The sequence below is a fragment of the Tympanuchus pallidicinctus genome, unplaced genomic scaffold (assembly GCF_026119805.1).
Source record: "Tympanuchus pallidicinctus isolate F22 unplaced genomic scaffold, pur_lepc_1.0 scaffold17, whole genome shotgun sequence".
Classification (NCBI taxonomy): domain Eukaryota; kingdom Metazoa; phylum Chordata; class Aves; order Galliformes; family Phasianidae; genus Tympanuchus; species Tympanuchus pallidicinctus.
The window spans coordinates 17999029-18026787 of NW_026294690.1; the positions used below are offsets into that span (position 1 = coordinate 17999029).

The 27759-nt window shown below is 44.7% G+C and overlaps 1 long non-coding RNA gene across 5 annotated transcripts in view; it reads right to left on the bottom strand.

The window, feature by feature from the left end:
• The window catches only part of LOC128078292 (uncharacterized), a 57155-nt gene that overhangs the window by 22072 nt on the left and 7324 nt on the right, over positions 1-27759 (bottom strand). For 3 of the 5 annotated variants that reach the window (XR_008205563.1, XR_008205559.1, XR_008205562.1), the window contains 3 exons: positions 13660-13845; positions 11795-11951; positions 11224-11378 (listed from right to left, as the gene is read on the bottom strand). This is a non-coding gene — a long non-coding RNA (uncharacterized LOC128078292). Of the gene's footprint in view, positions 1-10936; positions 11116-11223; positions 11379-11794; positions 11952-13659; positions 13846-17540; positions 27529-27759 lie in introns of those variants that run through there. The other 2 variants (XR_008205561.1, XR_008205560.1) reach the window with 2 other exon arrangements.

A 27759-nucleotide genomic window follows, 5' to 3' on the forward strand; every position in this document is an offset into this window, starting at 1 on the left:
GCCTGTCCTGAATGCCAACAACGTGTGCTACAGATTAAACAAACTCCACTGAAATGGGAAATCCTGCTGCCGCCAGTCTGACAGCGACAGCTTCCACTCTGATGCAGCACCTCATTAGACTAAGCAGCAGTGCAATTAACTCCTTGTTCATATACGATTTGCGCTGTGACAAAGAATAATTTTGCTTCAATGAAGATCTCAGTGTTTGACTTGCAACTTGTGCAAGCCGTGGAAGCGCAGCTGGATGACTGACGAGATTCTTTCTGCTTTAATTGCAATTCTGCATAGGAATACGGTGTTCCTTCACACAAAACAGCAATAAGTCACATCTACGTCTCCCTGTTGTGTGAGAGAGCAGCAGTGCTCTCAGTACAACCATAATGCTTGGACTTTCACTCTTCCTCCCCACTTATGTGCTGCTGTGACAAGATGGAAAAGACGTTGAGGAAGTTTGCACGTCGAGTTGCCCAATGGCATTTACAGAAAGGACAGCACTCACCAGCAGCTGATGTACAGAAACTAATAAGTATCCCTTCCTACCCCTTCATAGCCATCCTTCTGCTTTATTCACGTAATGACTGATAGCTGTGGCAGGAAGCAGCCCCGTGGTGACCCGTCCCCCACAAGGCTCCCCCCCTTCAGACAGAGCTGGGGAGGAAACTGTGCAAACCGCCATCCAAGGCACAGCTCAGTTCAGTGCTACAAAAAACCTACTAACAAAACTATTGCACAAAATTAACTGCAGATACAGCCAGGATATTGCAACATCTCGTTCAACCTGCAGGCTGAGCACAGCAAAGCATACATCAGGACAGACATCCTGACAGACAGACAGACATGCACAATGCTACCTGCACGTTCCAAGTGTAAAATACATGCAACCCAAGAAGCCAAGACAGCTCTCCATATATGCACTTCAGTCTGTGTGCACATACATGACATGTCAGGCATGGAAAAACTCAGCACAACATTGCTCTTTCAATGCAAACTTTCCACACAACATTTTGTAAGATTTTCTTCAAAGTAACCTAGAAAAATCATGGAAAGAATTAAACACTACCTATTGAGCTGGCATTTCAAGAAAGCAGCTAGAATGCATAAATATCATTAAGCTTCAGAGCCCTAGGTACAAAATGACTTTTTGTGGAAAAAAAAAAATCCATTATAATTACAGATGAAAAGCAGGGGAAAAAAAATGAGCTTACACAAGAACGGAGACACATTATAGACAGGATCCTGCTCAGCCGAAAATCACAGCAGCAATTAGCAATTAACATCTCCTGGAGACAAATGATTGGTAAACCCCCGAGCTGAAGGGGGTAATAAAGCTTCATTGTACCATTTATAAAACATTTAACTGCATCATCAATTACAAACATCTCCATCCCTATAAAGGTATTAAAAAAAACCAAAACACCCTTGAATATAAAAAAGAAGTTGCTGTACAAAGTTGCCAGGAGCACCGTGCTCACACAAACAAATCATGAGAGCTGCACATTCTGGCTGGTCTGGGGATGCCCATCCCATAGCAGCAGTGATCAGAGCTGCTGGAGGCACAAAGCAGCGCAGAGCAGCACGTTGGCACTGGGTCAGATCCGTGAGCGACGTGTCACAAGCAGCTCTGCAGCTTGGTGGGTGTCTTGCAGTTATTTACATTGGGAGGAGAACCCACCTTGCAGCCAGGCACAGGCACTGCGGTGCCAAGCGACAGAAATAATCCAAGGGCACCTTTGGCCAAGGAGACCAAATCTGTTTGGCAAAGCTGTCTGCTATTCCAGCCACAGTCGTGCACAGATCAGCCCTTGCCATTCAGAAGAAAATGTCATTTTAGAGACAGAAGACAAAAACTGTTCTCCAGAGGCGAGGTTAACGCCAGCCAAGCATTCTGCCTGCGAAGGCATTTGCCTACAGGTCTCCAGACAAAGAAAAGCAAATGCCATTAGCAGATGTGCTGCGGCAGATCCACCCAGACCTCCTGCTGCCCGTCACCGAAGGCCTCTTCAAAGACAGACAGAAGAGAGGCAGCAAACTCTTCTGCTAATGCCACAGAGCCACCGGAGCCCAGCAGCACCGTGGGGCTGTTTGGTGGGGCAGCAGGACAGGCTCTGTTCTTCTGCCCATCATCTCAGTGCAGCTGAGGGACAGCCATGCTGACCTACAAAGCTCATAGGCTAGCAGCACTGCAGGAATTACTTCCTAAGGGATAATAAATGCTTCATAATGAATAAGAAAAATCATATCCACCTGTTAGTTCATGGTTTAGCCTAGGTATTACAGCATAAAGGTGAATGCTCTTGATTGTTTTGCTTTCTTTTTTGCATTATACATTATTGCGTTGTGACATTACAAAAAAAATAATCTGGATTGCTGTATTTCTGACACGGTACCACACAAACCCTCAGCATACTGTTTGGAAACTGGCTCCAGCATGAATAGAACCACACGAGCTCATGCCATCCCCCAATGCTCAGCAGTTCTGTGGTGAAGAACCTGCTGAGCCTGAAGTGCACCCTGAAGGGCAAGCAGCCGCATCACCCTGCTCCAAAGGGACGTGGGTAGGAACTGGGCAAGACCCTCCAGGAGCCCTCAGGGCTGGATCAACCAGAGAAACAAGCACAGAGGACGTTAGGCACACCCAAATCTCCACCATTCTCACACTAATTTGGGGAGTGCTTTGTGATAGAACAACCATGCAATCAGAGCAAAGCACTTCTGGCTCATCAGAAAAAAAAAATGCTCATAATCTGCAAAACCACCAAGAGCAGATCAGGACAGCCTGCAGGACACTCTGCAACCCCATGGGCAGCAGCTGGAAAACTGACAAGAAGTTGCAGCAGTTCCACAGACAGAACGTTTGTTTCTGTAGGTTCTTGACCCAAACCATCTCACAGCAATGCAACCCCAAGCACAGGATCTTCGTTATCTTTGGGGCCACCCCCAAATCTCAAATAGAAAAACGTGGCTGTGTGTGTGCCAGCATAAGGATGGAAATCAGACCAGTACTCACTGCACAAAGCTCAGGTGGGTGGATTGATGCCTTTATCTTGTTTTCCTGAGCCAGCAGTGACATTCGGGACAGCCAGGCTTACAGCAGGTTATTATTACTACTCTACAGAAGTTGAGATAAAAGCTTTCATTTCTCCTATAAAGAAAGAAGGTGCAATATAGGACGCAAACGGCCAACGTTAAGCAGAGCAATTCCAGGTGGCCCTCGGTGTAACAGCAATTTAATGCACAGACATAACATTTATTTCAAAACAGAGGACACAAACCTGCCTTACTGCACGAGGCCAAGGATGCAGTGCTGCTGGATGGGGAGGGACACCAGCACCCAGAGCCCCCAGCACTGCCTGCCTCACCTACGGGGCACCAGCACTGCACTCCCACGCTGGTGAAACTGCAGGTCTATCTGTGCTTTCTAATAAGTCATCGGTTATTCCAGTTTTAAAAGCAAGACGTCACTTCGGAACACCTGGAAGCACATTTGATAGCAGAGAGAAGTGGAAAAGAGGGAGGGAATGCCACTGGTTGTGAAAACACAAAGGTGAGCAACCAGCTGCTTCAACTGCTCAGTGCTGGAGGGACCCCTCACCCTCTCAGCTCTGCAGGAGTGGAAGCTGCTGCTGGGTGAGAGCAATGTGCTGCTGGAGGCACGGATGGCCATGGCTTGGGGCGTGGGGTTTTCTTCTGTCATCTGCCTCTGCTCTGTTCTTGCAGTCCGTGCATCACACACACGTTGCATTTGTCGAAACGCAGCCGACTGAAGCAGAATACCAAACAAAGTGAATTGCTTTCCCTTCAGGCATTAATTATCAGTGCATCTTGCCATTGTTTTCTTCACTTTTTACATTCTCTGACGTTTCATCCCTTAATTGGGAGCAACCAACCTATAAATAGAATTTTGGGGCAGTAATTGGGAACAGAACTGACTAGCATAGATTAGAATCATTTGGAAAATTTAGCCTCAACCTGAATAATTGTGCAGTGCTTGGATGCCTGGTATACTTCCTTGATGCCCCTAGAAGGTGTTTTTCATGTAATGAGTCTTCGTTAGCTTAAGGTAAGAAAAAAATATTACACAGCATCACAGCAGAGTGGCAAAGCTTTGCAGAGATGTGTTGGTGTACGGCTCCTGAACTCCAGACTGGGTGACTTCTCCCCCATGGAATTCCAATAGGAACAATTCCACATGTCCCCGGTTCACTTTGCCACCAACAGTCACATCCACCCAAGGTTGCCTCTGTACATGCATCAGTTCTGCTGAGATTCTCACCACAAGATGACCAAAGTGTGCACAACAGGCATTCTAAGCCCAAACAGAAGAATTTTCAATTTAAATACAAACTCTCTTCCTCGTTTTTCAAGGAGACTTTGATGTAGCAGTAAATGCAACCCCTGTATTTTATATTGCTGCCTCCATCCACAACAGGAAAAAAAGCAGCAATCTTGGCACTATTTCTAAATTATTAAGAAAAAGGCAAGCAGCTCCCATGAAGCAAAGCAGAGCCCAACCAAACCAAACAGCTCACATGAACTGCATCAGAAGCAGCGCCTGCAGACCATGTACCACCCCTGCCCACAGAATCAGTTTCTTACAGGACACCATCAGTTACACCTCCGGAAGGAGAGATCCTGGCATTGATAACCAGATTGACAAGCATCCAGAAACCAGTCAGGGTCATTTCACAATGCACTCCACCACCTTGGGCCTATTTTGCACACTCACACTGATCTGTGCACTCACTGCAGCCTCTCCCATCGTTCGGTCCTGTTTTTAAGCACAGTGTAAAAGCAGCAGCTGCTCCCAAAGCTGCTCTCTTCACAAACATGTAGCTATAAACTTCAAGGCCGAAGCTGTACAGCCACAAATACATTTCTTTCAGAACAGGCTGAAAAACTCCACCAGAAAATGTTCTGATGATCACAGATCTGGAGCAATTTCTTTGCATTTTGTTTCCCTCACCAGCAAAGAGAGAGGGGAGAGGAGACAGGAAAAAGTGCAATAAAGAGGTGAGGGGAGACAGAGGAGAACAGAAATGGAACAAAAAAGGCACATTAAAGAACTAAGGTGGAGCCAGATTAAACAGAGCCCAGATGGTAACATTGGAGCAATTGGCTGGAATATGAGGAGCAGTGGAGAGTGCTCTGGTCCCATTGTGAAGAGGCCCCTTTGTGGGAGGCACTGTCTGAAGGCACTGGGAAAGCCTTGCAAGCTCCATGGGATCAGAGGGAGAAACCAATGCAGACAGCAGGCAGGCAGCAGCAGGCCCTCTGAGGAAACATTTCCATTCCACTGCCTCCACAGAAAGCTGCAGGAAGAAGGGACATCACCAAACAGTGTTTGCAAACTTTTTCTACACAAAGTTTTTTTTTAATCTTAAGTAATTCAAATCTTCAGCTCACATTTCTCAAACGGAGCTCTGGACCCCAACTTTCAAATGCCTCTGCCAATGCCTTTGGATCCCTCTGCCTGAAGGAACAGATTCTCTCTAACAAAGGGCACCCACAGCACGCTGGAAACCACTGCAAAGCCAAAGGAGCAGACAGGTTCTTCTGTAGAGCCAGCAATCGGCTCCTGCTCATGCAAGCCCATCACCAGGCGTATGATTCTGCAGCCCCACTGCATTTTGCATTTCAGGGCCCGCAGCATTATTGCTGTGGTATAGAATGGGATTATCTCCCTTTCATGCTCCATCTGAAGCAGTGATTAATCCTGGAAAACAGGATTTTTGTCAAATTGTTTTCAAAAAGATAAATACAAGAGCAACATCTATCAGGACTGCAACATTCCCCTCCTCCTCCATTTCCCATCTCTGCAATGGCTGTTATGCTCCTTGCTCTGCACACCTCACCTGTTGGTAAAGGACAGCCAACATCTGATGACTGTTAGTGTGTGCAGCAGCAGCTCAAGGCATTTTTACAGCCTACAGTAAGGGAAAGAGAATAGTAAAATGAAACTATTAGGGCTTCTAAGATTTCACTTAAATACTTGGAAGATACACCCTGGCTGTACTTTTAGCAAAATCTCTATGAAACCTCCCCCCGTCCATGCTCAAATCCTGATATTACAATGTGCAGTTTCAATTCTGTGCCAGATTCCCACAAGGCTTCACATCCAAACTCACAATAAATCATGAGTAATAGTAAATAAGTTAATAAATCACTCACGCCAACTGACCCAACTGAGTGGTGATGCTTCCTGTAGCCCACAGTGCTAAACTTAATTACACTGTTTTGAATAATTAGCTCATTGGCATTCCTGTGCTAAAGAAAATGTCATCAGTAATTTATAGAAGCTGCACAAAGAATAATAGTTCAGAAAAGCACCGTATGAGATTAATTAATCTTACACCTCCAAGAAAGTCATCAAAAGGTCCCTGTAATGATATCCCCCAGAGTTACCACTGCAATGGGCAGAAGTCAAGCCAAGCTCTTCTCAAGCACTGAATGCTGCAGCACTGTAAGCCTGTTGGGAATACTGCTTTTGGGAGTTTGCTGGAATCCAAAACGAGGAGGAAACACAAATCCCAGCTCCTGCAGGAAAGGAACACACTGATTTTCCTTTCCAGAAGGCCTCTCCACACTCCCACCAGCATCCCCAGATGTCCTGGCCCTCACATCGTTCCCACGAGTCCATAATCTCTTCAATATTTCACATCTTTCCACCTTACTTTACCCTCAGGAAATAACCTCACACCCTGGTGCTATCGCTTCACTAAATCTGTTATCTTCTCTTACCCTGCTTTGCATATCCTTATCATTTCATTATTCTGCAGCATTTTGCAGCTAAGAAATGTTTGAATTAAGTAACATTCACAAAAGGGAGTTATGAAATGAAGGCATCTGATCAACATCAGATGTTCATCTTATCAATACAAATCACTGGCAGGAAGAAGCCTATGTGCTTATCTTGGAAATTCAGACCTCACAGGCTCCAAAATCCAGGATTCAAAATGCTCTCTCTGTTGTTTTAGCTGAGTGTGAAGGAGAGTCCTGTCAACAATCTGGGCAAGGGAGCAATTGAGTGAAGTCCTTAAAACTGTACATATTTTCCACGCACACAACTTCAGTTGCTGTAGAGAGTATTGACTGCCATCTCCAAATTACATTTCTTTTCAAAATATTTCAGTAATAGAGTAAAGCACGCCTGTGTGATGCAGAGCAGTCCGCAGTCACAGCTGAATGGGTTTTGGATTGAGCAATGCTGAAGCAGCACTCCTGTTCTGAGATGAGGATTCCAGGAAGCAGCTACTGGCTTACGTCCTTGGTCCAAAATGGAGAGGTTGCAATGACTTTTTTAGGAGAAGAATGATGACATCATAAATAAATAATGTTTATTTTTTATCCTGACAGTAGCCAAAGTGAAATACTTAGTGACAACAAGCTCTTAATTGAACCTTGTGCTGTGTGGTGATGGTATCTGGCTGTGCCCTAACACCAAATTGTCAGCCATCTCAGGTCTTTGCCAGTGCTCATGAAGATTTACGTTCTTTGCATCAGTTTAATTAACTCAAACCAAAAACCAAGACAGCCCTTCTGATCCAATTCCTCTGTTCTTCGTTTGTGGTGATAATAAAACAAACACTGAGGAAAGTTTTGCTTTTGTCTTTCATTATACCTTACAACAAAGATTTCAAGGCTCAGCCCAAACGGAAATCTCAGCAAAAAGAAAGAGGTTGCAGAGGGACACAGACAGATAGGATGAGAGGTAATGGCCTTAAGTTGTGCCAGGGGAGCATCAGGTCGGATATTAGGAACAATTTCTTCTTGGAAAGAGTGGTCAGGTGCTGGCATGGGCTGCCCAGGGAACAGGGGTGGGGGGTGACTGTGCTGGGGTGTTCCAGGAAGGTGGAGATGCAGCCCTGAGGGACATCAGCAGAGGAGGGCTGGGGTTGGGCTTTGGCATCTCAAAGATCTTTTCCAACCTGAGTGATTCTATGGTTCTACAACAGTAGCCCAGAATGTTCTGTGAAGATCATTTCCACAGCGTTGGGGTGGCAGAACCTCAGCCATTGTCAGGCAACACTAAGTGAAAGCAAGGTCTTGCTGAGCACACAGCTCCTGGGCACCGAGCAGCTGCCTCATCTTTGTCCACTGGGTCTGTGGCTTGAGAAACCGTAATCTGCTGAAAACAGTGGAAATTCCCACAGGAAATTTATTTTAAGGCTGAACTGTTTTATAAATAATTCACTGCAATTGACAAGAATCAGAATAAAAAACAGTGAAGTCATCTTAAACTTTTAGATAGAATTTAAAGAGAAAAAAATCCCACCTGATCTGACACAATCGATGCAAAAGTCACTCCCAATACAGAACAAATGCAGAACAAAAGAAGGAGGCAGATGAAAAGGAGCAGCTGTTGCCTGAGACCAGCGAACTGTGAAAGCAAGCATCTGAATGCTCACAGCTGTAATGGCTTTTGCTATGAAGCTCCCAGCACTGCCTACAACGCGCTGCAGGCTGACCTGAGCTACCAGCAAATCAGCTCAGAAATGGCTGGAAGTCAATCACCAGAACCAGGCGCAGAGCATCACAAGAGAAAGACACCGCAGCCACGCACCCACTTTGCTCTTCTGTTTGCCTCCTGAGTCACTTCTTGACTGTTCATCTTTTCCTTTTCCCTGAAACCATCAGACGAATCTAACCCAGGAAAACACACAGCCTTCACCTCCAGCATCCCGGGAGAGCCAACAGCATCTCTACCTTTTAATAACCTGTATCTCAACACTCTCAGTTTACTTCTAAAGTAACCATGAGATAGAAGACCAACGTACACCATGGCATCCCTGGGACATACTTAGAATCCCAGGCCTGTTTGTCTACCCCAGCTGTGTTTTGTTTGATGCAGAAGCACATTTATCAGAGCCCAGTTTCCACATCCACAGCCAGTAAAATCCTGTGGCAAAAACGAGTCGTTTCAACATAAAACTCAGCAGAAAAAAAAAAAAGTTAATTGAAGGTCACTCGTTTGGTTCTTCTTCTTCTTAAAAATAAAAATAAAATCATAATTGAAGTGCCTCCAGTGACGCTCAGCATGGGGTAAAACAAGGCAATTTTGTTACAGCTGATGGAATTAGCATGAGATAAGTAAAGGTTAAATGTCAGCATGGAGCGTGGAGGATTGCAGGAGGGGACAGGATAAGCATAGGGCTGTGGATGCTACAGCCTGCAGCTGGCTGGGGGATTTCACAGCTACCTTAGGATGCTCACTGTCTCTTACAACTAAAGGTGAAATTGTTAAGCTTTTTTTTATTTTTTAATGTTTGAAGAATTTATCTTCAGTGCCATCCACGTAAGAGAGCAGATGGATACAGTGACTCTGAATGCTGCCCTTCATACAAAGCGATCTGCCAATAATTCGGATTATAAGTTACAGCTAATGTGAAATACAAAGGAAGCAAAGAAGATATTGAAATATGAAATAAGAGAGTAATTTCTCAAGGTAAGATCCTAAACAAAACACAGTCAATGAAGCTGAGAAATCCAAGTAGGTTACTCTACAGATTACAGAGAGAAGAGTTCCCCAGTATGCAGATAAAAACGTCAGGAGCAAAGAAGAGTACAATAATATGACATTTCTAAATAAATACAAGTGAATCTAAGCTTTATTATCACATTTCCTTTCTGACAATAAAAATGAGTTGTGAAGAAAAAGAATAGCCTCATCATTCTGCCGGCTGCTTTTATCTCAAGGAATAGCTCCAAGATTGCATCCTTTGCATTCTGTACTTTCCAGCGCCGTCTGCATGAGCAGCTGCTCCCCCCATCACTGCCATTTACCACCACAGAGCTCAACACGGATGGAATGCAGCATCTCCAGCAAAGGCACCCCTGCACCGACTGCAGCTCCGAGATGGGCAATGGGATTTCAACATCACTGCTCCATTTCGCTAATAACGAGTAATTATCCACGTGTTCGTTAAGCAACATAAGACTGAAGCAGTGATCCCAGAAGCCCAATCAAATTGCACTTGCAGCAAAACTGACCTGCTAAATCTCAGCAAAGAGAAACCTCACGGGCTGCTCAGGAGCTCCTGTTAAGTCCCACACGAACATAAGAGTGAACAGCACCTCTATGACTGAGCTTCCGTAACTTTATAATGGGCATTTATCTATTATCAAGTTTCACTAAGAACAAAGAAAACCACAAATACAGATACTGCAACCTTACAGCGGTACTCAAGAAGGAAAAATGTTTTAAATTCAAAGTTGATGCTGCATCAGAGGGTCAACCATGGGCTGCTCCCACTCCAGACAGCCCAGCAGCACTTGGCCTGTGCAGGATAAGGCATGCAGGTAAGCTGCCAGCCCACAAGCTTACATTCAGTAACAGCAATTTGAAGGTGCGTGCATAAAAGCAGCACATAAACGTGCACAAAGAAATCTGTGCGTCACTGACGTGTATTTTACATGGCTCTACAAGGGAAGTTCTTACAGAAATTCCTGTAGGAAGAGCTGTGGAATCTGAGGGCAGCAGTGGGACCCCTCATTCCACACCATCCTCAAACCCTGCACTTTGCTTCCCACCTGGCTCTGTGTCTGTCTGCCACCTTCAACTTCCAGTTCATCAGAAAATAGCACACCGAATAGCAAGAAGTCTGTTGCTAAAACCATATTAGGTTTCTCTCCCCAGATCAGACTGATATCGAATTAAAAGAGCACCATAGAAAGATATTTTCCAAACTCTCTATCAGCAGTTGTTTCTCAGTGCCCAGACCTCAGAGCCCCACATGTCCCAGAGCACCATATGGGGCTGTGGATGCATTCCCAGCACTGCAGTGCAACCTCTGCCTTTGTGGAGCACCACCCAAGGCATCACAAAACCAACCCAGTGACCACCCCAGAGCAAAGGCAAACAACATCCCATTCCCCAGCTCCCCAGCACTGCAGGCACCACCAGGACCAGACACAGTCTGGGGGAATGGCCATAACTCACCCACTGGTGCCGTGCCTTGCTGTTACATCTGCAGACGTGACAGCCTGGCTAAACCCACTGAGGGCAGCAGGAATGTTTTGATTCCATCACCAGAACTGGCATCTAGTTCAGTGTCAGGCTTCACCTCCAGAAATAGTTTTCACAGCTCAGGCAGCTCATTTTCCTCCTGAGCTGTTGGCAGCCAGCCTCTGCTCCTAGAAGCAAGCGTTAGTGACAGATGATCTGAGGGCTGTTAAACTTGACAAGGATGTAGTTCAAGTCCCACAAAAGCCTCGTGCTAGGCCTACCTGGGAAGTGGCAGTTCCTCCTCTCTTTGCACCTGTGGAATTCAGCATAGGGCACCCCAGCATCACAGCGGGGACTGGGTCTCCTTCCTTCTGCCAATGCTGACACCAGTGGGACATCGCAGGGATGCCCAGACCTCTCCAATGATGGATTTGTCCTATAAATACAGACAGCCCTTCAGCCTTTGGTGCACAAAGCAACTCGGTTACAACAAGAGCCTGGATTATTCATCTCTCTCCTTCACAGGCCCCCAAATTGAGAAATGTTCTCTTTTTAAATTATTCATGACATTATTATTACTGTAAGTCAAAGCACCGTTTAATGAAATAGCATTTTCAAAGTATGTTTGCATTAAAACCAGAATGCCACGTAGTTAAGAAATCATCTCTCTGTTAGTCTACTGAATTACAAGAAAAACAGGTCCAAATCATGTTTGCAACTTGAGATATAAATCCTCAAATCAATACATCATTTAATTGTGTTCATTGCCTTCTTTGCTTCCACACGGGGTCAGGAAGGACCCTGAGAACATCCCAGTTGTGTTTTCCCAAGTCGCTTTCACTCGACACACACCTGGACTTGAATTTCAACCTTCAAGCCTTCTCCAGCTGCAGGGCAGCAGGGAGACATGAGCGAGCACACAGCCCAGGCAGGCACTGAGCGTCCCTCTGGGCCGTGCCTCATGCAGAAGCTCTTCCTCTCAGCTCATCTTCTGAAGCTGCCAATGAAACTATGATGAGAAAAGCATGCAAAGCTATCAGTGCTAATCCCAGCGGGTGAAACCCCACGCAGTACCTATGGGCCCCTTTACCTCCCTGGCTTTTTTGAACAGTGGAAGTATTTCTGAAGTACTGGTTGGTCTGAAGTTAGATATCGGGGTTCATGCTCTGTCTTGCACCCCATGGCTTTCGCCTCTCTGACTCCAGCACATGGAGCTGACTGCTCTGTTCTGACTTCACCCTGGGAAATATCTGTGGTTCGGTCAGAATCGAAGCCTAAAACTCAAAACTAATACATCTGAAAATAAACTGCTGTTACTTATTCTCCATGAGTATCTACGGAGAGACATTCAATTTTTAGGAGTATTTATTTAAAGTTCAAAAAAAAAAAAAAATAACCCCAGACCTGAAATTAATTTTATCTCATAGGTTGGAAATGCAGTTCAGAGCTTGAGTGAAGAAATTAAAGGAAGGCTGTGCCTCATCCAGCCATCCGTCTCCCAAAAGGCACACGGACGGAAACGGACCCTCAGTACCGCTCCCAGTTGGCTGCAGCATTAAGCCTGACTGCTCTGTACTGCCTTCTAATGACATTTGTTAGGGTCTGGTATGGTTACATTCATCCCTGGGAACCAACTGATGACCTTCAGGGGAAAATCTGCCTTATATGCACTCGGCTCCTCCTCTTGAGTCTGGTTAGAGCAAGCACTGATTTGCCATTTCTCCTGCTTCCCACCGGTGCTTCAATCTGTCCCCTGCTTTTAGACAGGCATTTCTTTTTCAAAATACATAAATAGAAAGATTGCAGAAATTAAGTAAAGATACTAGAAGCCTCCAATTATATAGAAACAAATTGGCACCTGGAGGATCGTATGGCAAGATAAACCTTCCCACAAGTGTTTATTTTTTCTTTGTAAACAGAGACGCTGGAAGCAAAATTACCGCTTCCTGCAAACAGCAAAAGGATTTGTTTGGTAAGCTGAAAGCAAAACAGACAAATGTGCCGCAGTTATATTTGTATGAAAAAAGCTTCCATGTAGAACTTGAGTCCGTGCAAGTCTCCCAAAGGCATGTTGTGTTTCATCTGCACAGCTGGCATGCAGGACCTCCTGCTCAGATCCCCCCAGAGCCACCACCTTGACCAGAGCCGCAGGTCCATCCCAAGGCACAACAGTCACCTTCTGCACTTTCTTTTCTTCCTTCGTGGCCATAAAGAATCCATGTATTTGAAGAAGCATTTTTCCTCTGTTGTGCACCAGTGGTTATTTCACCACACTGAGAAAAGCACTACTTAGAGATCAATTTTACAGCTGGAATTGAAAAAAATATGAAGAATAACCACTCTATTCCAGACATGATGGCAGAGCGTGGATTTGAAGCAGTCTCAGACTGCGGAGATGTCACTGCCTGCACCTCCAGCTGCAGCCACTGGCCCCGTGACTTCCAGAGGTACAGGAACGGCACACAGAACCAGCTGGGTTTGTTGGAGGTGTGCTCCATCTCATTGTCTTCCATCCATAATCTTACTGTTGTTCCAGCACCCAAATTAGGATACATCAAGATGATAACAAGACTGTAACGCATTTAAAAAATAAAATCCAACGGTGCTGTAATACTTGTGTTGCTCCATTTCCCACTGCTAACTTTCTAAGACAAGGGTGTCAGTTCTTGCAGAGATGCAAAGAGCTGAGTACATAACCAAACACACAGTGCACTTACTCCAACAGACAACCCCTGGAAGGACTTTTTGCATCACGGTCACGATGCATGGGAAGAGCACAATGACATCCTCATCTGGGTCCTCTTGTGGCCAGCTGCCCCCAGAGTCTCCTTGTGCCCACTGCTGCTAAGGACTGCCAGGTTCTGATGACTTTGAGAATGAAGAATGAAACAAGCTGTCCAGAGCTGGAGGTTACACAGCCAACAAGAGAGAGGTGAGACAACACAGGTGGTCAGGAAGAGACCGAATGGGAAAAACACGTGATGAAATACACATGACAGGAGTGGCACCAACCCCCTCATCTCTGTGTTGGTACTGAGATGCTAAAAGCAAACAGTAAGAAAGCAAGATGTTCTGTCTCTGCTGCTGCTGAACACAGAGCCCATCTGGCAAAGCTCACAGATCTGCTGTCCAGCTATATTTTGAATGTTTTTACATTCCCCAAATTGGCTATGTCTTCTGATATAACTCAGTACATCATACTTCACAGAGGATAAGTAACTTCCTTTGCATATCTGTGAGCACAGAGCGCCATGAAGCTACCCAGAACCGGTACTCACAGCAAAAGAACTAAATAGAGGTCTGCCCTCTCTCTCTGTCTACTTGTTTTTCACCTAAACACCAAGCTGGCTGAAATACCCCTTTATGTCTACCAGTGCATCTCAGCCTTATTTTGAGCAAACAGAACATTTCAGCGCTGCTGACAGTACAGTGCTTTAATAGCCACTTACTGAGATCTGCAGGGGTGGCTGAAATCTGCCACCACATTAATCTCATCCTGTAATTAGCTACCTGGGGAAGACATGTATTATTCAGAGGACCTAGGTTAAAGAAAAAATAACCCCAAGGGTGCAAAACTCCTGACATTCCTCCCTTCCGAACAGCAAGAAGGGATGCACATCCCTCACTGCACTGACACAACATGGGACAGTTTTGCTCTGTGTGCTGCAAAGCGCAGTCCTGACAGATGAACTGAAACATCACTGCAGAAATCAAAACGGCTTCTGATACGAGCACAAACCCCTGCACCTAAAGATCTCCAGCAGCACGTTATAAAGAGGCTGCAAGGTATCATACAATATTTATGAGCACGAGATATCTACTATAGATTAATTCATAAATCCCCCATCCATAATTTATAGTCTATTTACAGAGCAGAACAGTCATTGCACAGCAACCACCACAAATGCATTCACTTAAACTTCAGGGCATTTGTAATGACTGCTCGGAAATAAGAAGGCCATAACAAAGCAGGCACAGTTGAGGACTGAAATGCACAGGAGTATAAAGAAAGAAAAGGCATTTTTAAGGCAACTGATGTGCTATAAATTTTTAATGCTCTATAAAATCTTTCATTTACTTAGAAATATTTATATAACATTAAGTGCATTACTCCAACTCAAAGGAAGAATTAGTCTTAACACGTTTCATGGAGCACTTGGATTTTCTATCCTGGATTTTACCTCCATACTTAACCCAGCACAAATTATTGTCTAAGATTATTCGTATCAAAGCAGCACACCTTCACTTTCTCAAAAATCATCCCTGAACACAACTGCTGTCTCCAGGGGATCATCCCAAGCATCCGTCCATTAGGCTTTTAGGGTAGTGTGCAATAAATTGGATGATTAAAACCTGAACAGCTCAGTAATTCCTGCACGTGCAATGCACACTCCTGTACATGGAAGTGCCTGAAGGCCTTGCTCAGTACAGGGTTCCTTCTCCTCCACCAGCTGGCTGGAGGAAGACACTTGGCCACAGGGCTCTCATACCAGACAGCAGGTTCCCATCAGAAAACTGACATGCTAGAAAGCTGTGGTGTCCCTGCAGCTCACGAGGCCTGGGTTACACAAGGAGTTTGGGTTTCTGGTTCAGTTGCTGTGATAACTGACAGGTGCAGCTCAACACAGGGCCACAGCTCTCGTTACTCAGCTAATTGAGCTTCCTGGGACAATGTACATCATTCTCTTTTTAACGATGGATTTTGTTCATTAAATGTCTTCACAATGATCCTTTACATACACGCAAAGGTTTTAAGTTGCTGTTAATTTTAACAAGCTCTCAAAACAAGAAAGAAAGGTCTGGGGATTTTTTTGTTTTTGTACAAGTCCACATTCACCTCCCAGCCAGAGCCGTACCAATGAGTGTCAGAGATGGGACACAGCTGTCCAGGAGTGCAATCTGCCCTGCACACAAGGCTGCACAGGGAAAGAAACAGCAGCGAAGTATATTACTGACAGTGGAATATGTCACATCTCCAGCACAGCTCCCCAGCAATCTGTCACCAAGCCATCAGTGCAGCGACAGCCGCCTGGTTCTGCTGGTGGCTCTGCCACTCAGGGATGAGCTCGGTTGTTCACATTGTTTTGGTAAGGAGCTACAGCTAATTAGTTATCTAAACCTTACTTATCTGAGGTTCAATCATCTCACCATCGTCTCTGCCACGTCTATCAGAACTGCTTGTGTTTGCAGCACTAGATCTGGGAGGTAAATCCTCCAGCGTGGTGTTTTTCACTCTTCTAGTCACGTTTAATTGGCTGCCACAGACAAAGCTTATTTATGTATTTCAGCTTCTTTAGTCTCTGGTCACTGCTCTAGTTTTCGTTAACACAATCCATCACATGAAGCAGTGGGTTATTTAGGCAGATCAGTGAGACTTACCACCAGAACCACGCTCACAGTCACAAATGAAGTCACTGTGTTTTAGAAATCGGTTGAGCATGAACTTGGAAACTTACATGGAACGTGTTCCCTTGGTCTGTTTCACATAGCTGTGTAGATGGGAGCCCAAAAGAGTCCATCTGGCACTGCTTAACATATCAGAAGGACAAGCCTCCACCTACAAAATCTGCTGTTATGTGTGACACGCATTCATCTTTTAAAAGAAAGAGAAATCCTTAAATGAAGCAGGAAAACAAAACAGATTAGGAATGCCGTTCTGTTGACAATACCTCGACCAATTGATGTCAGTTATGATTATTCCCATGCCCCCATGAAACCAGCCCTCTCTCACACAGGTAAAGGGGGACATTGATGGCAGGGACACCTCAGCACTGACACAGCTCAGGTTTCTGGACAAAGAGCCAACTGCCTGACCGCACATCCAGTGGAAGTCTGTGACGTTCAATGCTGCTTCAAAACACAACCCTCACAGCCATCAAAGAGCAACAAGAGAAAAGTCATTTTTCATTATACTTTCAAGATGCTGCTGAGACAAAGCTATTAAACCGAGTGCCTGATACATGCAAAAGGTTGAACCATTCCACACACACTCCTTGCGCTGCCTCTGCAATGAACAAAGGTCACTGATGACAACAGGAGGCAGAAATTGGGCTATTTTCTTTGGAGAGGTTGGAGTACATCTGCCAACTTACTTCAAGCCGTGTTCATTACCTAACAGGAATATTCTGGCCCTTGATAAATGATTTTTCAAGCCAAGACAGAACAGCTATCTCTAAACCCACCTTCTTGTTGCTCCAATGGGCTGACTTATTAAGAAATCCACTTGAGCTCTCACTTCCCAACTCACTGCTGGTGACTTTGGAGAAAAAAATTTCCCACCCACCACAGAGGCTTTCCCCTGGATACTGGCAGAGCTTAATGCTAATCTGCAGAACATGAGTTAAGAGTAAGTCAGTGTGTCAAGTGTAAATATTCCGTGTCCAGACGTGCTTCAAGTTCAAGGCACAGGGGAACTTCTCCAGAAGCACTATGCTCCCCAAGCCTCACGGACAAAAGTACACACAAGACCTTGGATCAAAGGAGGATAATCAGAAGCCAGACTGGTATTCACGAAAGGAGAAGCAAAGCATTTGACACATGCATGCAATTGAACTGCACGTGGGCCTACTGTGGGTGCAGTGGGCTGTATGCCACTTACCCTGGGAACTGGTAGCATCCACTTTCCAAAGCTGCTGGCACCAACCAGCGACTGCTGCCACCAATCCATGCATCTTAGTAATCACCTGCATACTCGTGAAAACTGCACTGTAGTGTTCATCTTCAAGAAGAACTGACTGAGGGAAATTAGTAATAAAATGCAAGAATGTTCAATTGGCATATTGTTAGCAGAAGGACATAAATTGCCAACTATAATACACCAGGTAAATAAGCATTGCTAGCTTGCTGAGGACTGAAGCGTTATCATGCATTTCACATGGAGTTTTTAATTATTCAGAAAGCAAATGAATTATTTTCAAGCTTGCATTTCCTTGTTTCATGTTGTCCTTGTGGCTTTTAAGTATGTTTCCAAAATCTTTTTAAATCCAAGCACTCAGAATTCAGCTTTTCTGTTCTTCTATGACAGCATGGAGCTGGGAACAGAAATCGTTGTCTCACTTTTAAGATCTGCAAGACTCAAATCATACTTGTAAAATCTAAAAATGTCAAGCCTTCAGCAACACAACCAATACCTTTCCATAGGAAGAGCCTGTTGCTGTCAATGTCAATCGTATCAACGGATTTAAATACAGTATATTTAGCATTAGCACTTTTTAGCTCCTCATCTCAAGCAAGAGGTTAACCAAATTTAGATCTCAACAACCACTGTGTGGTTGGATCAATTTAATCACTTTTAATTTTTTCAAATCTATCAAGACTTTGAGTGAGAAAGACCAATCAGAATGGGCAGCTCTGCTTCTGAGACAGATAATCCCCACACTCTTCCCTGACCCATAATTTGCAAACTTATAGATACCCATCCCTAGTTGCTTCTTCCAGTTCCATTTATAAAAACTATTTTTTAGCTGGAGTAAATTTTAAAATGCAAGTAAAATCAAAAATGCAATCTCCAATGTTACCAAATCTAATGAGTTGTTTAATTACCCTTGAAACAAGACCTTGTGAAGATCCAACAAACTTTAAAGTGCTGCGTCACCAAATCAACAACCACAGAGATTGCTTGCAACACCCAGGTACAACAATCTGATCGTGGGACACCAGAGCAAGGTGAGGACTTGGCCATTAACTGGCAGACAGTAAAGAAACTTCAGCTTTTCTGCTCTCACGCTTTTCATCAGGGAAGGAGCCTTGCTAAGAGGGGAGTTTCCCAAAACACAGCGTTCAGTGTATTCAGCTCATCTGCTGGATGGCACAGAACACAACAACTGCCATTAAGGCACTGACTCCTGTGACACAAACGTGCATTTCAAGAGAAAATACTTCCAACAGAGCTATGAAAATCCATCAAACAGTAACTACTTCCCTTGTGATCATTCTACCTTTGCTTAAATGGCCTAAACTAAGTCTATATAGAAATACCAGTGATGAGTTCAAGAGCCCATTTACTGAAAGAGAAAGAAAGCTAATCAGAGCACTAAACAAAACATTTGCACCTCTCACCAGGTTTTAATTCCACACAAGTATTCCTCACAGACACTCAGATTAGCCTCCCCAGCCATCTCTAGCACAATGGAGATGCTGACAGGCCCTTGATGATAGTGGCAAAAAAGCACAATAATTACTTTTCACCTTCGTTAAGATAATCTTCCCGTATTTGTGAAGCTCTTAACTCAGTGTAAAATGACAGCCTTGCAGCATTCTCAATTACAGCACATCCGAGCATCTGCCCATCGTTCCATCAGGCATGTGCACTCTCCCTTGTTTCACAGCACCACTGAATCCTCTGAGATGGAAGGAGGATGCCCTGCAGTAACAAAACATGGAGCAAAACCCATCCTGAGCACCAAACGGTGGCTCAAGAAACAGCACCTAACCCTAACTGTAAAACCCACGTGGTACCACACGAAACATCCTCCAAACGACCTCCAAACAGCAAACTCCATGGAGCCCAGCAGGAGCAGAATTTGTTCTGTTAAACTCTGATGCTGGAAAAGGACCACAGTTTTAGGAAGTCGGGACACCTCTCACTCACCTCTTCATGCTTTTGCAGATCTCATGCATCACACAGGGTGGTAAAACCTCACGTAACAGAGGGAGTTGCTCCGAATTCACGGATTGACTTCAAGAATTCTCTTTTCAAATCTTCATTAGGAATGAGAACTGCTTCTCTTACAGCTCCTCTTTCAGAGTTCATTTAACAAACAAAATCCCTCCCATGGACTTTTTCTCCCCAAGTTCACATAATGCTTTTCTGCATAGGGGAAGCTATGGAGGGAATTACTTTTCTCAGGACAAAACCAATCCCTAGAAATTTTTTATTAATTTGCAGCTTGATGCACAAAAAGGGAGCTTGAGAAATCACCAGAAGTGGTAAATAAATGATTCATGTGGGTTGGTTTTGCATGAATAAATTATTTGTTCCTTCTCTGTGCTTCATTTGAGAGAAGAATGCAAAATTAATGCTATCCTATGCAAATAGAAAACCTTTTATACAATTCTGACATAATTATAGGTGTTTGTAAAGAAACACATCCTTGGTTTTTGGAAGCAAAAAGTCTTGGTAGCATGTTAGTGTCACAGAATGAAAGACTCAAACAATAAAGGACGTCATCCGAGGATGTTCAGTATGGAGACTTACACAGTTTTAGTATTTCTCTCTTCTTAAACTGCTTTCTTCCTCCTGGGAGGTGATCGGTACCCAAAACACCACATCCCCACAGCCAGTGCTTTGTCACAGCCTGCAGTGCAAAGGAGACTGCTGCCTATTGTGGGAAGACACGTGTCCCAGAAGGTTCTCATTAATGCCAATAAAACTGATGGCATTTAAACAGTCCTGTAGCCAAGGAAACAGAGGAGCACCTGACAAGTGCCGTGCCAGCTTCCTGCTCCGGAGGCAGCTGGATGAAGCAGCACAGCCCAATCACAGCACAGGTGAAGGCAGAATTACCCTCAGGACATCAGGCCTCCATCACAAGGGTCCCTGCCGACTTACCAGGAGCACATCTCTCAGTCATCTTCGGGATCCCAGCTGAGCTCACAGCACAGCAGCTGTTTTCTAGCACCCGCTGCCCACGTGAATGGATGCTCCCATCCAGCAGCTTTCATAGCTGATTTAAATGGGATTTTATACCACAGGCAACAAAAAGGAGAATTAATTTAGATTTCTCAGCTTTTCAACCAACTGCTCACCACTAAGAAATCCTGTTAACAGGATTTCATCAGAATAGCTGTCCAAAATTTTGGAGAAAAAAAAACATCCTTCGCAAGTTTCAAGAACTTACATGTTCTTGAAGAAGGTTCTTGAAGAACAAGTAAGAATGAAGAAATTATCAAGCTGGAAATTACTCATTTGTGAATATGAAGGTACAGAACAGTTCAAACCTGAAGATTGCACTGAATCTGCAATGCTGGCAAAGTAAAAATAAATGTTACACCATAAAGCTAACGAGAATTACAGAATTTGTGCTGTCAACTACAATATTCTCTACAGCAGTCCTCAGACATACTGAAGTAAAACACAAAGCCCTTCAAGAACATTACTTAATGCCTTCTTTTAGATAATTCAGAATGAATCAAATTAGCATCTCCCACTTGATCAGTAAAGAGTGTTTCAGGTTTGCTCACACAGCACTTTGGTGTGTTAGCAAGTATTTTCCCCAGGACAGTTCTGCTGTCACCCTGTCCCTAAGAATAGCCATCTCTGTTCACGATGGACACCACTGGGAGGATTCAATGCATGCATGCATCCACCTGAGGGCTTGAGCAGTGCTCTGCAGCAGAGCTCAGGGCTGCCCCCAGCCCACTGCTCAGACACAGCCTCTCCTGCAGCACAGCCCTCGCTCACTGCCCTGCTGCATGGCATCACATACCAGCCAGCACCCTCACATGACCAAGTGGCTTTGTCTATTCTAATTACTACACATGGCCAAGGACCTAACAGTTATCAATCTTCTTCTCAATTGCAAATTCAGACAGCTGTATCTCATGGTATGCAGATCGCTGCATAGCAACCCCAACATTGTTCCCAGCAGCAATTCCTCTGGGACAATGGTCTCTATATATCTACAATGAAAGATGGAATTCCATCTTCAACATCTGATGCCCATTTAATTCAGTTGATAGGAACTAGTTATTTGGCAGGTCTGTTCATATGGCAATGGGATACGTCTCAAGCTCCAGCCATCCATTGCCCACTCTTGTCTCTGGGGCTTCCTCAGCACTAGGAAACACCCACAGGAGCAGGCAGCTAAGTTCCAGCTGCCTTGTGGGTCTCCTCCAACTTGGAATATTCTATGTAGACCACAGAACCACAGAGGTTTGAAAAGACCTCCAAGATCTCCAAGCCCAGCCCACCCCTACCATACCCACTGCCCACATCCCTCAGGCCACGTCTCCATGTTTCTTGAACACCTTCAGGGACGGTGCCCCCACCACCCCCTGAGCAGCCCATGCCAGCACCTGACAGCTCTTTGGAGAAGATGCTGTTCCTCATATCCCACCTGGAATCTGCCTTGGTGCAAAGTGTGGCCAACCCCTCTCATCCTATTGCTGTTACCCAGGAGCAGAGGCTGATCTCCCTCTTGCCACAACCTCTGCTCAGGCAGCTATAGAGAGAGATAAGGCCTCCCCTGAACTCCTCTTCTCCAGACTGAAGCACTCCAGCCCCCTCAGCTGCTCCCCATTAGACCAGTGCTCCAGACCCTGCACAGCTCCACTGTCCCCTACTCTGAGATGCTGCACACTGTGTGGTGACAAGCAAGCCAGAGGTAAAACAAGCAGAGCACACTGCTGTTGCACTCCTAGCTTCAATGCCCTTGCTAGGAATCAGAGGGAACTGCTCCAAACATTTTGTTTCTGTATACAATGTGGCTGCTAAAATTCAAAACAGACAATTTAGTGGGTGGATCTGTAATTAAATTATTATGGCTCGTATCTAATTAAAACAGATTTCAAGGCGCATTTCAAGCTGTGGCTGGATGTCAGTCTGAAGTTGTCTCGCACAGCTTGGCAGCAATCAGACTGAAGGAGGGCAGAGAGGCAGCATCCAAGACTGAGGAAAGGAGGATCTAAAAATAAAAACGTTCTGGAATGGCTGCCTCCCACTTTGAACCCAGCTCTTCACTACTGCCACGACACCATCCCACACCACAGATTTCTCCAGCAGGCATTGAGACTCCCAGGAAGGAATAATAAACAACTACAAGGGTACAAATCACGGCTGCGGCTCAGTTCTATACATAGTTCAGCAGAAGCAGATGAATAAGTCCTTCCAGTTTATCAGAAAACTGTTTCACGGAGGGGATATAATTACAAGTCAGACGATACAGAAACACGTAGTCTGGCAAGGCACACCACAGAAATGATGATCCTAAAGCGATAAAACCCCGTGACGCAGCACCCAGCATGGCTGTTGGCATCTTGCTGCCAGCCAGGAAGCCAGGACAGGGCAGGGTGTGATGTGCCAGCACAGGACAGATCCCCTCGGTCCTTTGAATGCAATCTTGAAGGTAACCACACACTTCTACTGCTCTGCACCATGTCTTGCAGCTCTAAATGGGAAACCAAAAAAAGAAAAGCTAACATAAAGTGAGAACTCCATGTTCCACAAAGATTTTGGGTCAACGACTGAATAGCAGCAGTTTTTTCATATTATCACAAAATATGCATTTGAACTTAAGAAGTATTCAAAAGTCAGATGTCGATAGAACTGCTGTTTGGACAGCTGGTTATGATGAGTTGGCCCTTACCAACACACTGCTCTGAGATGTTGATTACTTTGCTATTGACCCAAGCCTTTGAAATAACCAGGGAAAAATGCAGGGCCTGACTCAGCCAAGAAGCACTAATCCAAGCGAGCACTGAAACCAGCCCTGCTTCACAGGTCTCTAGGGGCATCCTGGTAACTTTGGTATCACATGCTCACATATGGTGCAGCACAGCGTTATCCCACACAAAACTCTCAAGGACAAAGCCAGGACCACTCCTCTGTTCCTTTACTCCCCAAAGCAAACATTCACTTTCCTTCACAAAACTCAAAAATGCTTTTATCACCCCTGTTGGGGCCTCTTTGGACATTTTCTTCATCTTGCACGTAGAAGTGGGAGATAACCATTTTACTCATCAATCGCTGTCTGCCTTATAAATCCTTACTATAGCTTGGCTGGGCCCAATATTTGCATCACATTACCTGTTCCCTCTGGGTTCTATTGAATCACTGTATATGTTTTATTGTCTGCTGGATCCCCTGCAGAACGTGCACATAGCTGAACACAGCAACTCTCACACAGAACAAGCACACATCCATGCACACAGCACTTGTTGGGTTGGGAGATGTCCCTGCCCTTCACCAAGCACCTCATCTCTTTTTCCTGCACTTCTCCACGTGCACCTCCACACCCCTGAACTGCCATTGCACACAACAGCCTTGTTCACTGCAGAATATCTACACACACATGCTATTTCAGACCTCGAACCAAGGGCTCTGACTGCTGCCGCTGCAAAGTAATTAAGCTGGTGAAGCCATCAATGACTTGAAGTGATCTTTCATTAACAAAGAGAACGCAATTATTTTTCTGCCATCTTCCCTTACTGCATTAGTCTGACACACAGGAGCTGATTTCTCAGACAGCTCTCTGCCCCTTGAACCTGGACACCCTCCTCCACACAGCTCTGCCCACTGCAGCAGGACATGAGCCTAACATGCCAAGCCTAGCATGCTGAGTGGTACAGATGAAATTACAAAGTAATTATTGATACTAATTAAGGAAAAACTGGCCAATGGCTTATTTCACAGCATCATTAAGGCTAAGGAATGACCGCTAAGTTCATCTGGACCAGCCACCAACCCACACGTGCAACCACTCCTGTGTCACTCAATGTGATCTCCACCTTCCTCTTCAACACCGCCTCCCTGAGACTCGCAGATTCGCTCTAATAAGCAGAGGCATAGGGAGAGAGATGGAAACACAAATTAACGTAGTTGTCATTAAAAAAGGAGAAGGTACCACTTCCCTCGGCCTCCTCGGAGCAGCCTGCAGTACCCAGCAGAGCACACAAAGCCGCCTCTCACAGAGGCTCAGTCCTGGCTGCTCACCCACCCGTTCCGAAGCTGTGTTTAAAACATTCTCGTGCTTTCCAATATTAAATGCTTACAAGTTCTGCTGCTGTTATTGGCATAGCTATTATCTTCCACTACGCAGCACGACACGCTTCATAATTTCATGAGCCTATCATTAGGGTATTAGGCAGCTTTTTTTTTTTTTTCTTCACTAGAAGATAATAGAATGGGACTGGCAGACCAGAACGTGACTGCCCCGTAAGACAGCTATGATCAAGATGTAACAGCTCAGACAGGGACACCACCTAGATGGGGCTCGTCTGTAACTGGGACAGCCAGAAACAAAGACCAAACTGAAACGAGCACGTGTGATTCCTGACATTTCTAAATGCCAAGCCTCAGCATCCTTGTACATTGTCAGTATTGAGTTTGCTGAAAGCCTTACAAGAGGTGTAACAGCAGCACAGAACAGAAATGTAAGTAATTAGATTAGACGGTGAAATCCATTTGAGATTAATTGGTAAGTAATCAACCTGACCAAGTTTATGATCCTTGAACTAAGAGCAATACAAAGGTACAATGTCAACAATTAAGTGGCAACAGCTCACGAGCAAACTCTTCTGCAGCACAAACAAAACCCTCTTTTGTTTCGCTGGAGGCAAAGGCAGCATTAGGCAGTTTGGAAAGTGACAAGTGCACTTTCTCTTGAATGGTTCTAAAACATTAAATCAACTAATGCCTTTGCACCTGGTGTAACCTTTGGTAATTGTTGGGAGAAAAAAAAAGTGATGCTTTTCTACTGGAGTGTAGCATGTATTGTAACTTACATTGGGACGCTGGAGTAGCAGGAGGAATGTTGTGCAGGAAAAAGTGTGTTTACTTTCAAATGCATAAAAACTATATTAAAACTAACAGATGGGAAAAGAACAACTTACAGAAAAATGATAACAAAGCATCTCCCCTACATTCCTTCTTCTTTTTAAATAAAGGACTTAATTTATACGAATTAGAAACTGATCCATTCTAATACAAACAGGAAGGAAAGCTTAACTCAGCTCTTGAGTCAAACTTGCAATTTCCAATATAGAAATTAAATTCTCCCCAACTTAGACACACTGATTTAGGAAATCTCCTACTCTCATTTTCATTTTCCTAGGCTTTGTTTCAATTAAATGCCAACAAACATTAGGCACAGCAGCACTTGAATAATGATTAACCCCTGTTATACCACGGCTGCGTAAGGCAATCTGTTCATCCACGTTCAAGAACAGAAGAAAAGATGCTGCAGTCCTTGAGTTCAATGGAGTTATGCTGCCTTAGGGTTACTCAGGATCTGTGTCCTAGCATCAGACTTGCAATTTCTTGTAATTACTGATTTGGGGACAAAGAATCTCAAATCTGAAAGAAGCCATTAGAAATTACACAGTGGATGTCTTCCATCTGTGCTTTAAGAGCCCCACCTGCACTTCCCTTACCCAATGCTGAGCAAGAAACCCCTCTGAGCTCTTCTGAGAACTAAGCCAGGCCCTGGAGAGGGTCTGTTCAAGCATTTCCAGGGCAGACTTACACACCTGCCCCGTCATTGCTCTGACAGATGCAGGAATTGCATACTTACTCCTCCCCAATGCTCCAGTTTCCCTCTCCAACTCCCAAGCTGTCTGAACAAAACACTTACTCACCAAGCTGATAAGCAATTCTTTAAGATCACTGTGGCATTCAATCGTTTGTGGATCCCCATTTTTCCAGATGCTCCCCAGCCCATTTCTCCTCTGTGCCATGATGTCTCACCAGGAGCTGCACTTCTTTTAAACCATTTTATTCCTTCATTGCCATCTCATTTGACATCTCCCTGATGTGAGCAAAAGCACAGCTGGTGTGTCTATGGTTTTTGCTCATCTTTCCCTAAATAAGAGATACATGGAGAAATTAATGAGGAAAAAAAACTTGTTTTCTTTACTAGTACTCAGGTCTTCAGCACCCTCCCACTCTGAAAACCCTCAACCTTCACAGCACAGTGGGTGAATAACTTGGAGAACGATTTCTTCTCATTTCTGTCTTCCCTCAGTGGTTAGAGGAAAACAGACAGAGACACTCCTATGTCTTGTTGTGGGAGAGCATGAGAAGGAACAAAAATTCAAAATGCTTAACACAGGGAAAACCAGAGGCCACAAGGGCAAGAAATCTCAGAGAGGAATGAGGAAAACACACCTTATGGCAGCCATGTTCCCAGCACACATCTAGTAAAGCAATGCAGTCGATGGCGTAGAGCTTGATGGGAGCAGAGTCAACAGCAAGAAGAGCAGAGTTACATTTGCATTCGAGGAGATTAAAACAAACACGCATCCGTGCACGTAATGGTTTGCACGGTGCATGCTGAGGCACTTTGGTGTACATATTCATAAGGAAGATCTGCTGTGAAACTACCAGCACGTCTTCATAGCACAGAAATTCCTACTGAATTCTGAACAAGATAACTTAGAATTCTGCTAACCTCGTGCTGATGCCTGACGTACCAGCAAGTCACAGAAAAAAAGGTTTTAATTGCGGCGCCTGGTGCAGTTTTATGACTGAGGGAAACAAATTCCCATCGACTCTGACTGACGCCTCTGCAAACTGCATTAGCTTTGTTTGCAATCATCACATCAAAATAGACTTGGATGTTCCCATTCAGATCAGCCCCATAATTAAACGCCCAGAAAACATCTCCTTCCTACAGCACCATTTTGAAGCCGTCTCTTCATTTTGCATTAGGAATTCCTTCTCATTTTGAAACATTCAGTATTTGTCTCCCAGAAAAACAGTGCTTTCTCCATCTTCTTTACAGTAGCCCAGGAATGGCAAAACAACACCTCTCCTGAAATCCTGTACTGCCTTGCAGTACTTCAAAACAAAGGCTGTGTTCTCCATACACAGCACAGTTTTGGAGCTGCCGTTACTTGCAGAAAGCCATTTCCAGCCCCAGCAACCAACTCCACTTACTCTCTTCCATGCTGAAATTTGAGCAGCAGGCAGTGGGAAAGATGCAGGAAGGTCAGCGGTGTGATTGCGTGCAGACGTCATGATTTCACAGGTTGTCAATTCATCACCAGAACTCCCCATGGAGGCACTCGGGGCCAAAGGAGCAGAGCTGCCCTCCTCCACAGCCTGCTCTCTCACATCCCAGAGTCACACACAGACACTGAGAGCAAACTGGTTTATTCTC